Here is a 13,861-nt window from a genome sequence, read left to right as displayed (position 1 = left end):
AGGTGCGGCCCATAATGGTAAATATTACGCTCCGTGAAGAAATGATAATTTGCAATGACGTGCGCCTCACGAATAAGATTTTTCTTCTAGTATGGTCTCGTACGCGTGAGCGATACTGATATCATTTCAATGGCGCAGTCTTTTCCGGGAATGGCGAAATAACATGGATAAACAAAGATTCGTTTGAAAGGGAATCTTCTGTCGATAAGGTCAGGTTCAGGTTACCCTGAACACGTCATCAGCCACGGCATGGAGAGGAAATTAACGCAATTCAACGCAGAAAAACGAACAGAGCCCACCGCACGAACAATAAAAGATGTTTATATCCATCTACCTTGGATTGGCCCCATTTCCACCCGCTTTGAAAAACAATTGATTTCTGCTGTCAGTAAGTGTTACGACACAGTCAAAACCAATGTGATTTTTACAACAACACAACTGCTCCCTTCAATACGCAAAGACGTGCTTCCTGCACTTCAACAAAGTAATGTAGTGTACGAATATAGGTGCCACTGTGATTGCGGCTACGTGGGAAGAACGTCAAGACGTCTGCAGGACCGCATAAACCAACAGGTCCCCAGATTTATCAGAACACGTGCGTCACGCTCAATGAAAAGCTCACCCTTAACTCATCCAATTAAGATTGATGCTGATCGATCAAAGGCCATTAATTCTGCCATCGGCAAACATCTGTTGGATAATCCGATTTGTGCGAATAATTATCGAGACGACCGATTTTGAATCGTAGGGCGAGGCCGTTCACAATTCCATTTGTGTGCCTTGGAATCAACTTTTATCAAAATACACCAACCAAAACTCTGTCAACAAAAGGAGTTCGTGTACCACCTAAAAATAGTACATGGAACGCTCTCTCATTCGACATTTCATGCTGGTGACGTCATATTTTGTGATACGATTGTTGATATACAATGTTCTTTCCAATTCTCTACTAGTTGCTGACGATTACCCCTGACGAGTGTCAGCCGAAAATATTTGTGTTCATTTCAATATGAATATACTATTTAATTGTATATTGAAGTTCTGTACCTCCGAGAAGCTCTTCAAATATAACAATTTTGATCTGCATCGACAGTTATGTCGTTGGCACGCTGAGCTGTACATGTTCTACGTTTGTTATTCCACGTATCCTCTTTCTCGCCTCGAAGATTGCAGCTTGGCACGGCATCAATTCTGAACCTTCTTTTCAGGAACCCAACTGACACATCTGACACTCTATAACGGTTGTATTCTTCTGTTCTGAAGTGATAAGAGCACACTCGGGAGCCAGTACTGGGCGACCAATCTTTCCTGCTGATTCTGTTTATCCACATTTTTAAGCTTTTCATCACTTGGAAAATGGTGGAAAGATCGATCAGGATTTCTTTTATGTGTAGCTGCACATCAAAACACCGCACAATGCACCATAGTGGATAACAACGAACTATAAGTCTGTTACCAATAATATCCCTATTTACGATAATATCCCTATTCACGATAAATATTACATTTAGGATTAAAAAGGACTATGGAAATTCCTGAAAAGTATGGTATTGCTCCTGCTGGGATGATGTTACTGCAACCGATAGAATGTGATATCTTAGACTATAACCAAACAGACTCATTCTCATAGGGCCTGGAGCTTTGAAACGGTTACAAAATACTGTTTCAATGTTTTTGTTTACATTCCCTTTGGACTAGCGCAGCCAGCATACCCTTGACGACGACGCTGTCAGTCGTAACCAACAAAAACAAAATTCTGACCAATCAGAAGCAAGGTCACGAACTTCCGGTTTAAACCCGTATACGTCACGAATTTTCAATTGTGACGGAAAATTTTATTGACATGTATGGCTCTTTGGAAGTTACAATTGGAAATATTGGGTAAATATGGCTCTTCGGTCGAAAAAGGTTCCCGACCACTGCTCTACACAATGCAGCAAAGCCTACGTAAAGGTGAATATCCTTGTCCATGAACCTCAATTGTGTATGCACTCTTCCTCTGCCTTTTTTCTGATTTGAGCATCATGCGGATTACTTGTCAGAAGACTCTACTGTACAGTGTACATAGTTGTCAGATTGGGAGGGGCAGCATATCTTGATGAGAACCGAGCGCAATATTATGTAATCGCCGAATCCACATAGCCTAAAGTCATACTAAGTACGCCACAGACCGATTCTAATCACTTAATGAGTGGTTTTATTATATCCATCCCCTCAAGATACACAATGTACAATGCGATACTGGGACGCAGTGGGTGATAATGAATAGTTGGAAATGCGGTCTCTAAATCGAATCACACAATTGAACGAGAAATAAACAATCAAGTTTGCCATTATTCCAGATAGCAACCTTGCCATAAGCAGGTGTTCCAGCTGTTATTTGTTTAACGTGGTATTATCGTGTTCTCTTTCATTTTAGATCATGATCAAGTGTATTTTAGCTACTATTCTAGCATAGGGTTACCGTATTTTTGTGAAACAAATTCCGGACACTCTTTAGCGCCCACCAGCGAATTTTAAAATGAGGTGTAACACATTGACCGTCAATATGACGTCACACTAGCAAATCATTGCCCATCGACTGCATACACTATACAGGAATGGAGTGGAACATAGGTCATGAATTGGGCCCTACGTAAAGTAAGCTCCGGTGATTGCTACTTACTAGGGTCTGCAATAGATTCCTCCACGGGCCGGATGAAATCATCTGGCGGGCCGTGTCTCGCCTGTCAGAATCGTGTTTGCCAGCCCTGCTTGTGAGGTCGGTGCGGCTATCTGTTTATGTGTTTTAATCAGGCCCGAAACAACATTTTTTCTACCCCCTCCCCCCATTCCGCCCGAAAACGCACTGATCTTGGGTCCATCATAGGGTAGTCGATGTAACTTGTTGGGCACTTACTATATGCATTTGGCTGTTAAATTTTATGTATGAACTCTGTCAATAATATTGATTCTTCCATATATTAGGCTACTATATAATGCACGAGCAGGTTGCACATCCGGTGATTTCCAACCTTTTATGGTCGCGACCTCATTTCCCACTTGAAAATGTACCGTGGCAAAGCTCAAAACCTCATAAGCTGATACTAAAAAAAAACAGCTTGTCCAAACTTACTCGGGTCCTAGGAAGCTGATTACATCCAACATCATCGCGATCCCCAGATAAAGGCGAACGACCCCAAGATTTGGAAGCACTGTCTGTGATTGAAGCATCCAATCGGCCTTAAACAACTCTAGAAATATACCGTTAGCTTATAATTGCGATTACAATCCGACTTATTTCAGTAAATGATGGTTATTTATATTTATTTTGGTTGCATTTTTGGTAAGGGTCGTGTCTGATGCCCATACCAATATCATTAAACGTTGCATTACCTCGCGCGCGGCGCGAAGAACAATTTTGAAAACCATAAATCCGCTTGAAAATATTATTGCTTATGTTGATTTACGAAAAACTTTTGAGCGTGCTTCAAGCCTTCAGAATTCCGAATATTTAGGCATATTTTAGAAATTCCTCCCGGACGCAGATTTTTCAGTGAAATTCCGGACATGTCCTGAGTTGCGTTTTGGGAATTGGATGTCAGTGTCATCAACTTGTTCTTGATGGTGAATACAGTGAAAGCATTGCGCCGCTGTCGGAAAATTATAATACGGACTATGATCTTGATATTTGTTACCTTGCGGAAACTATTTCTTACAATAATATCTCTATATTTGTGGGAAAATGTGCTGGATAATACACGGAGTTTTCAATCTTCTCAGAATTGCTTCGCGGGCCCGATGACATCGTCTGGCGGGCCGGATATGGCCCGCGGGCCGTATGTTAAACACCACTGCAGTATAAGCTATTCAGTGCAGTTTCTCGAAAGGTTCCGGCAATGGTCTGGCATAATATGTTCAATTGTTCATCTCATCTCCCCTGATATCTTTCTTTTGTTGTTCTGATGTCTTGGTAGAACCACTCTCGTTGCTGATCAACAAGATGATTAGTAAATATATCAAGATGACTGGACAGGAAGTGAACTTTTAAGCTCATGTTTGTGCTCAAGTTTTCGATATGCAGATACGAATTTTCGGACCAACTGTTTGTAGTTAGGTGCTTTGTGATCATCTAAAAAGTTTTATTTACTACATCTTAGAAGAAATTACATGCAGTGAACTCCTTCCTAATGTGAAATTGGAATCTTTCATCGGTATTCGAATATGCCAGATACCAGATTTAAGCTTCTCGTTTGATAGGGTTAATAGGTATACCCACTTATTTAACTCAGCTGAAAATAATCCTTTTACCAGTCAGAAAAATGAGACGCATATGAGTATTGTAGTTAAGCCTTTCAAAGACAAATTTCATAGTTTATAATCCTCTTGATAGAATGACCAATTGATACAAGGGAATATGTATTTTCGTTGTGCAAAAGTACAATTTTTAGGCTTGTCAAACTGCTTTTTTGACAAACAAATATTTCGCATCACGTCATGTTAATATTGATAGAATGACCGAGAATGACATGGGGGTTCTTCATAGTCAATTAGCTGTTTATGCGCAGTATAAAATTAGAAAAAAACTACGATTTACTTGTTGCCAAATGATATATTTAAGGGTAAATAGATTAATTTTGGGCTTTATTAGGGGTATAAATATCTTCTGACAAAGAGCCAATCAGACAAAACGAAAATCAGCAACCTTGAAACCCCAGAAACGGCTTTCAGATGCTTTGCCTAAAAAAGAAATTTCGTTTTGTTAACCAGTGTTACCAATTTATGCTAATATGTTTCAAAACAAATTCTAATTTCGGATGCTGTAAATATGCAGTGTTCCTCTGAATCATTTTCTGTGTACTCATAGAGCACGGTCCAGGCGGTTTGTACGGCGTTTATTTGGTATTCCTTTCATTTAAGCATATTTTAGCCTTTCCCGTCGGACTATAGATAACAGATAACTAACCTCCGGATAAATACGCAACACCCGTCGCCACGCTTGCTTGCCCATAGGAAATTACTGCTCAACAGTCTGAACGCAACATAATTGCTAATCCCACAGCTGACGACCCGCGTGCTTAAATTCAATAAAGTTGATCTAATTTGAAAGCTACTATCGCACTTATTCCGAAAATATACAATAAAATCTAATCAGGGCAATGAAACACCCTTGAAATACACCTCAAAGTCTGAAAATCGGCATTGTTCTGAACAATCACAACCACGCCAGGGCCATTGTTATGGTCATTGTGCTGCGTCGCTGCGATTGTTAAGAACAATGCCGATTACCGACCGATTGATTTTCAAAGCAGGTGGAAATAGGGCCAATCCAAGCTAGATGGATGCACACTAGGGTTGTTCAAAAAAAACTTTTTTTTCCAAATCTCACTCGCCTAGTGACTAAATCGTCAGGTTGTCCAAGAAAACGATGCACACCAAATTTGACTCAATTCCAACCAGTCAAGGCCGTGCAATCTTGAATTGAAAATTTTAATTTATTAAAAAAAATAAAAAATAAAAAATTCTCAAATTTTTCTGTCAGCCCCATGAAATTGTTGAGCTGTCTTTAAAGACGATGCAAAACAAATTTGAGTCAATTCCGACTTGTAGAAGCGGAGTTATTCGCGATTTTCGTTGATAATTGTCGGATTATCCTTGATCCGGGGATTATCAACGAAAAACTCAAATAGTTCCGCTTCTACTAGTCGGAATTGACTCAAATTTGTTTTGCATCGTCTTTGAAGACAGCTCAACAATTTCAAGGGGTTGACAGAAAAATTTGAGAATTTTTTTTTTTTAATTTTTTTTAATAAATTAAAAATTTCAATTCAAGATTGCACGGCCTTGACTGGTTGGAATTGAGTCAAATTTGGTGTGCATCGTTTTCTTGGACAACCTGACGATTTAGTCAGTAGGCGAGTGAGATTTTGAAAAAAAAGTTTTTTTTAACAACCCTAATGCCCACGTCTTTGGTTGTTAGTTCGGTAGGCTCTGTTGACTTTTTTGCGTTAAATTGCGTTACTTTCCTCTATGCCGCGGTTGATGGCGTGTTCAGGGAAACCGTTATGAAGTGAGATTTTGTGGATATTGTCAACTTTTAAGTTCAGTTTGTTACCCGAACATATCATCAACGCTCTATGCAAGATGGTGCCCATGAGGTTGATTTGCTACCGTCTAAATGAATTCTTATGAAGGTATTGGCATTTGAATGTCGGTTTCTTGAAGATGGATTTTCGAATTTATTGGTATTATGCTATTCGGCTAAAACGTTCAAAAATGACAATGAGTTATTTCGTTGTTTTTCAAGTGTGAACCGCAGAGTGGGCGAAGCGAATTTATGCGAATGATGAATTGATCACATTTCAACTCATTTCTAAATATGACAACAGTATCATCTACATATCGGCGGTCTGGACTCGCAAAAGTAAACCGTGTAAATCAGCTCGTAAAAGAACAAGAAATAAACACGTTGCGCGAGGGCATTCAATCAGGCAATCAGCCGATTCACGTGACTGATTAGCGACAATATCATACTAGCAACAACAACAACAGGCCTACAATATGGTGACAATCCGGTATATACACTAATGCTTCATCCATATATTTACAGTGCATAGCGGGAGTTCAAAGTCGCTTTGACGACTAATTAGAAGTTTCATAGAGTTCGTTGGTTACATCAACTTTATCCAGGTTTGGCGTACATTCCACGTATCTTGGCTCTTGTTGCTTATCCGGCGACTCTGATAACTTCTTCTGACTTGACGAGTTGTTTCGCTCAAGTAGGATAATGTATCTGAGAATAATAAATACATGAAAGCGTTCAGTAGGCTATTGTTGATTGCACAATGCACAGTTTGAGGATATAATGGAAGAATTCTAATGGTATATAGGTTCTTTACGGGTTTTTGTGGTACTGTCTCATCGTACCAGTTGTAATAGCCGAACGAAGAGCGATAAATTATTATTTCGCAATACACAATTTGTTAAACGTTGGAGGAACAGCTGAGTAATGCTAGTTTTGAGTTCTACTCATCGAGGAAAATGTATGTCACGGCTAGACATCTAGAAACGAAGAAACACAAAGTATACGGCATTTCACTACTTCCATTGCTCTGCTTCCTTGAATAATACATTGCAGTCCAAATTTCATTATGGCAGAGAATTACAGGTTGCGCCAATTTCTCTATGAGACGGGCCGCAACTGTTCAAATGAAATATTACTCAGTAAAACTGTATCACAGGTAATATGAACCCGTAATTTCATATTGAGACATGATTTTATAACGTACCTTTGATGTAACATGAAATTTGAACAGCCTGACGAGATTACTTGTCGCCGCCAGGATTAATACGCTTTGATAAGGCCCACCAAATTATCTTTGGGACTGCATGTCTGGTGCCTTCAAATCGAGAGTATTGGAATTGACTCACCTGCTTCCAATGATGACGAGTGCCACCCCTAAAAGTCCTGCGGTGCATGCCAAAACCACAACAGCAGAGTTACTGTGTGTATCATCGGTTGAAACAATTGCTTCGCTTGTTTCCGTGGTGTAAACGGAACTCGAGTTGGTTGGAGAAAACGTCGTTTTCAGGTTTGCGGTAGTGATAATCGATTCCGTGGCTACATGGATGTAATATTTGTGTAACGTAATGATAATCAGAGATTGCCACATACATATTAATGGCTTTAATTCATAGGCGATCAGAGTATAGTAACCGTTGCTACTATAAATACAGAACTAACGACATAAATTTATATTCAGTTACGAGTAGAAGCAGCAGCTGACTTTACATACTCTAATTCAAGTAGAGGTAGAAGATGAGAGGTCTTAGGAGTACTCTAGTAGTTAGGAAAAGTCGATTTGATTGAGCACTAGGATACTTCTGGCAGTTATTCAGAGGAGTCTACGTTTGAAAGAGCAAGATGTATTTTCCATATACTCTGAACTGATGGTAGGTTTTTTTCCTTCATGAAATTTAGTGTCAATGATAGTCGTAGTTGTTGTTGTCGTTTATTTAACGAAATATTTGGCGCTTATCGCCTAACGGCCTTTCGCACCACGGACATTGAACATATAGCACATAAAATGGTAACACGAAATAACGAACAAATGTAAAATGGAGTAGAAACAAATCCGGGGACACATATGGTGGTTGCAAAATAACATGAATTGATGATCCACGTACGAGCATAACAGAATAGAAAAACAGAATTACATTATAGACTATACAGCAATAAATTGTGGTTACACGATAACACAAATTCAATGACACGCAGGATTATACGAGAACAAGAGAGCATATCATTTATACAGAAATCTCCTTTTAACTGAACACATTTATCAATCAGAAAAGTGCAACAAAAGGAAAATTTTGGGCAATTTATTAAAAGATGATCCACAGTTTCGGGGTAGCGCCAATAACAACACGCAGGAGAGTCTCTATACCAGTTAGGGATGGTGTGAACGTGAGGTTCACGTTCGCGTTCTGTGTGTGAACCTCATAAATTTAGACGTTCACGTTCACATACGAACCTCGGTAGGTTCTGCACTGTGAACCTTCCATATATTACAATTTTCCACGCGATTATAACATGTTTGGTTACAATTCATTGCATTTCAACTGCGGGCCACTCCATGCATGGCGCTGGCAGCGTACATAATAAACACTAAACAAGCATGCACCGTGACAGTCTCAAAAACTTTACGTGCTTTGCTACAAACGTTTGCTCGAAATTTCCAGCTTCCCGTATGTGAATATTTAGTGACTCTCTGCTGTGAGCTTGACCCACAATCACACAACATCAATAGAGAAACACACTAGATGTAGTCAGCGAATTATGCTTATTCAACCAATCAATGAAATTGATATCGTTGTCTGATGTAAATAATCTAACAGGCTTACGGGGTCAATCTTGACTTCATATGTTTATTGTATCATAAAAACCAATACCTCAGTGCGATTGGGGTGTTGGCTACTGCTGTATAACTTGTTATTGGGGTAATATTGGTAGCAAGTATAGAAATCCGTTCGACACTCTGCTCAATATCAACGTAGCTATACTCGACGCCCAATACGCCTTGACCGTAAAGGCGTAAGCTTTTATTCCCTTGCTAGTCCTCGTCGAAATTGTTGGCAAAGCGGCGTAACATATTGATTTAATTGGATTATTATATCCTTTGATTGCCCCGGTTGATACATTTGGTGAAATTTAAAACGTCAATTTATGTACTTCAGCATTGTGGCATTATGTGACTCGGGACGTCGGCAGGTATCGTGCACAATTGTACATTGATATAGACTATCACTTCACTGAAATGTAGGGTTAGAATTAGCCATCTGACGTCACGTGACGTCATGAGGTTCACGTTCGCGTTCACACAGAACCTTTCACAAAGGTTCGCGTTCACACGAACCTGAACCTTTCAGAGGTTCTCGCCATCTCTAATACCAGTGCTTTTCAACCTGTGTGACGGTTCGCACTTGTGCGAATAAAGAAAATTGCAGTGCGAATGACGAACATGGTGCGAACGGTGCAAATGAAAATCCCTTATGAGTGCGAATGACGAAGGTGGTACGAATGAAAATCCCGGATGAGTGCGAATGAAAATCGGGAATAATAATTGTTAATTTTTCTGACCTTGAATAATTCCAATAAACCTAATGGGAAATTCAAGGGCAGTGTAACTTTTGTAGTTGCGTCGCAATTGTAAAAACTTGTTTAACCAAAAGCCTGGATTGGAAGCTGGTGTAGTGGCAGACATACAGTATATAGGCCGTCTGAGCCTGCGACAGACTGAAAAAATGACGCCAAATTGACCTTCTGTTTACGTTCGCTAAACAATCATCATACTTCCGTAATACCTGTTCGATTGGTGCGAGGTACGAGGACAGTTGTAAATACCATCATCACAGACTCCAGTTTTTAAGTTACTGTAACGTAACCCTTCCAAGGGTTATTAAAGTATATAGACCGCAAAGGCTATAATTTTGGGTCGACACGGTGCCAGAACAATCTGTTGATATGCATGTAATATTTGTTGACTTTATTTCAAAAATCCTGCGATAGTTTGTACAGATCTAAGGTCGCGGTGTTGCGTACTGGAGCGAATAAGCGAGACACACAGAAAATATGGCTTTATCATGAGAATTCATGATAAGATTTGTCCGACTGGTTCTTCCGGAACATATGGTCGAAGATCGTTTGGATGAGCTACTGTAAGGACTAGGGATGTACAACGAGCGAGTTCAGATCTATGATACGCATTCATTTCGAGGCCAACCCGTTCTGCGGCCGGTCACATGAAGACGGAACGTTTTGGCCAACAAACGGCTGATAAATTGCGGTGCCAAAACTGCGACATGCAGAGGAATTTAATTCACCCTAATTTGAATTCGAGCATGTCAGACATATTTTGTAGAGCCATGTTGAATAGAATTGTGGTGTGCCCGTTCTGTATGTCATGCATGTCCATAAAATCATTGCATACTACCCTAATATTAAAAATGAATTCCTTTTCATGGGAGAGGCTCGGGTCGCGGGATGCCAGAAAAACTGAGATTTTGGTGTTAGTCTAAAAGTCTGCTTTAACGTTATTAAACTGTAATGAATTCACTAGTTAGATTGAGCTGAAGAGAAAAACACGTATCCGAAGGTAGCGAGTCTAATGTCCTTACAATCCTTGATCGTTTTGATTTCATTTTCCAAGACATAAGGCGAAAGCCTCAACACAAACAGGTGGGTTTTTCACTCTTTCTACATACTGGATCCTCCTAGACATTTTGTCAGCTTTCAAAATCGATTTCTTCCAGCAAGCATTTTTAACTCGTGAAAATGCGCTGTATGTTGCATAGGCGTACAGAAAAGACTTAGAGATAGAGGTCACCAACTCAAAACGGCTCGCGGGCCACTTTCAAATTTTGTAGAGGCCGCGGGTCATATGAATTCAATATCGAGATTAAAATAGGCCACGCAGTTTAACACCGCGTCAGTACAGCGGCGTGCTTTCTGACATGGGCGATTGGCATAGTTACCATGAAAGAAAAATATTTTCTCATAACTAATACAAAAGCAACAAAATATCATTATCATCACTTTCATTCGATTTTGAAATATGATCTGCGCACGATACCAGACCACATTTTTCAATGACAAAAGAATCGATATTGGTGTTAGTTAGGGTTACCATATTTTTGTGAAGCAAATTCCGGACACTCTTTAGCGCCCACTAGCGGATTTTAAAATGAGCTGTAACTCGTTGACCATCAATATGACGTCACACTAGCAAAGCATTGCCCATCGACTGAATACATTATACAGGTATGAAGTGGAACATAGGTCATGAATTGGGCCATCTGTAATGTGAGCTCTGGTGATTGCTACTTGCTAGGGTTTGCAAGAGATTCCTCCACGGGCCGGATGAAATCATCTGGCGGGCCGTGTCTGGCCTGTCAGGATTGTGTTTGACAGTCCTGCTATAGAGTTAGGTCGGTGGGCTATCTGTTAATGTGTTTTAATCAGGTCCGAAACAACATTTTTTCTCCCCCCTTCCGCCCAAAAAAAGCACTGATCTTGGGCCCACCATAGGGTAGTCGATGTAACTTGTTGGGCACTTACTATATGCATTTGTCTGTTAAATTTTATGTATGGATTCTGTCAATAATATTGATTCTTCGATATATTAGGCTACTATAAAATGCACCAGCATTTTGCACATCCGGTGATTTCCAACCTTTTATGGTTGCGACCTCATTTTCCACTTTAAAATGTTCCGTGGCAAAGCTCAAAACTTGATAAGCTGATTACTAAAAAATTCAGCTTTACCACACTTACTCACGACCTAGGAAGCTAGATTACGTCCAACATGATCACGATCCCCAGATAAAGGCGGACGACCCCAAGATTTGGAACCACTGTCTGTGATTGAAGCATCCAATCGGCCTTAACCCACTCTAGGAATATACCGTTAGCTTATAATTGCGATTACAGACTTATTTCAGTAAATGATGGTTATTTATAGTATTTTGATTGCATTTTTGGCGTGGGTGGGGCCTGGTGCCCAAACTAATATCACTATACGTTGCATTAACTCGCGCGCGGCGCGAAAAACAATTTTGAATAGCATAAATCTGCTTGAAAATAATATTGCTTACGTTGATTTACGAAAAACTTTTTTGAGCCTGCTTCCAGCCTTCAAAATTCCGGACATTTAGGCATATTTCAGAAATTCCTCCCGGACGCAGATTTTTCAGTGAAATTCCGGACATGTCCGGGAAATTCCGGACGTATGGCAACCCTATGTTAGCTAGACAGCTAGCTATCTTCACGTGAAACTTGCTCTTATGGCGAGGCCCTAAGTCCTTTTCTAATTGTTTCGGTATTGGCAGTGTCACCGCCATTGTGCGTCAAGGCCAGACCTGGGCAAAGTGCGGCCCGCGGGCCAAATGCGGCCCGCGAAGCCATTCTGTGCGGCCCGCGAAAGGTTGCTTCGAATTCAAAACAAAAACCTCGCTTTATTAATGACTTAAACCATAGGCTGTGCCCAATGAACAGGAAATTCGTTTATTTTGAAGCCTGTTCATTAATATGCCACGATTACATTGCCTATACTTACCTCGCATGCGTAGTCCAGATTCAAAATAGGGGGAATGTGGCAAAGTAGGAGTAGTAATTGAAGTAACAAGAAATCACACTCTTTCCATGTAGTTTAGTTCAAACCCTCTTCGTTGCTTATTGTCACTGTGACAATGTCACATTGCGCATTATACGGCATGTGTTTCAAATTGTTACGTGATACGTTTCGAAATCCCTAATTCGTGAAACAAGTCAATCAGTGCTCGCGATTACTATACGACTCATCATATCTATCACCGATAAAGGCATGATACGGGCATGATATAAAAAGAAATCCGAAAACTGAAATTCAAAGAAGGTTTAGGTTTAAACTATAGTAGTAAATATTTGTATATTGGAGTCAGGGGTAAACCCGTCCTTTTAGGTTTTGCCGAGCATGTTGCCGAGATTAAGGATATTAAGTAAAGTCGGCTTTATGACAAAACACGAAACACTCAATCAAGAGAGGGCGAAGTTCAAAAAAACTACAAGCCACGCTCACCATAAAAGCTATTAAATCTGCACACTGCTCGGAAGGCAGCGACCACGAACACAAGCTTTGTACTATTGCATATACATTTCAGTGCAGTGGTTCTTGAACTGCGGGGCGTTAAAGCATCAGAAGGGTGGCGCAAAGCCGAAGTTCAATGAATTTTTTTTTGCGCCACGCGCGATTTACCATCGCATATCGTTTTTTCACTGTGTATTCTTCGACTGTGGTATTTCTGAATTCTCTCATCAAGAGCCAGAACCTCTTATGTCATCAAACCATCCGTTGGGATTGCTATCATTCTGGTTACATTTTTTAATATTTTGTAATATTATGATAAGGGGGCGCGAAATTTTTTCACTATCATAAAAGAAGGGGTGCCGAAAAAGCTTGAGAACCACTGTTTTAGAGTCGTAATAGAAGAACGTGGATAGGGGTTTAAAGAGAGATAAAAATGTATCATGATTAACATTGTTTCCAATCATAGGGGCAAATAGATATTCTTTTATTTAACCGTCATCAATTTCTCATTACCTAATATCAACACATTCACTGAGCAGCATTTACTAACAATGTAATTGAGAAATAAAATTAAAATATGATGGAGAATATAGCTAAATTTTTTCACTCGGCCCGCCAACGTATTTTCTACTTTCCATTTGGCCCGCGAAGGAAAATAATTGCCCACCCCTGGTCAAGGCAATATGCCCATGCCCATTGCCAATTCATATCAGCTAATTCTTCCTCGATGGAATGTTAAAATATCATCGCCGAGGTAT

General features: G+C 40.0%; 1 long non-coding RNA gene across 1 annotated transcript in view; it reads left to right on the top strand.

Annotated features, from left to right (window-relative positions):
- Nucleotides 1–572: 572 nt before the first annotated feature.
- LOC145433631 (uncharacterized) overlaps nt 573–13,861 on the top strand; it is a 222,440-nt gene continuing 209,151 nt past the window's right edge. The window contains exon 1 of the long non-coding RNA XR_013913159.1: nt 573–775. This is a non-coding gene — a long non-coding RNA (uncharacterized LOC145433631). The remainder of the gene's footprint in view (nt 776–13,861) is intronic.

This window comes from Botryllus schlosseri, chromosome 1 (assembly GCF_051294905.1).
Source record: "Botryllus schlosseri isolate E-star chromosome 1, Bs_hap1, whole genome shotgun sequence".
NCBI lineage: Eukaryota > Metazoa > Chordata > Ascidiacea > Stolidobranchia > Styelidae > Botryllus > Botryllus schlosseri.
This window is presented reverse-complemented; position numbering and strand designations above follow the sequence as displayed.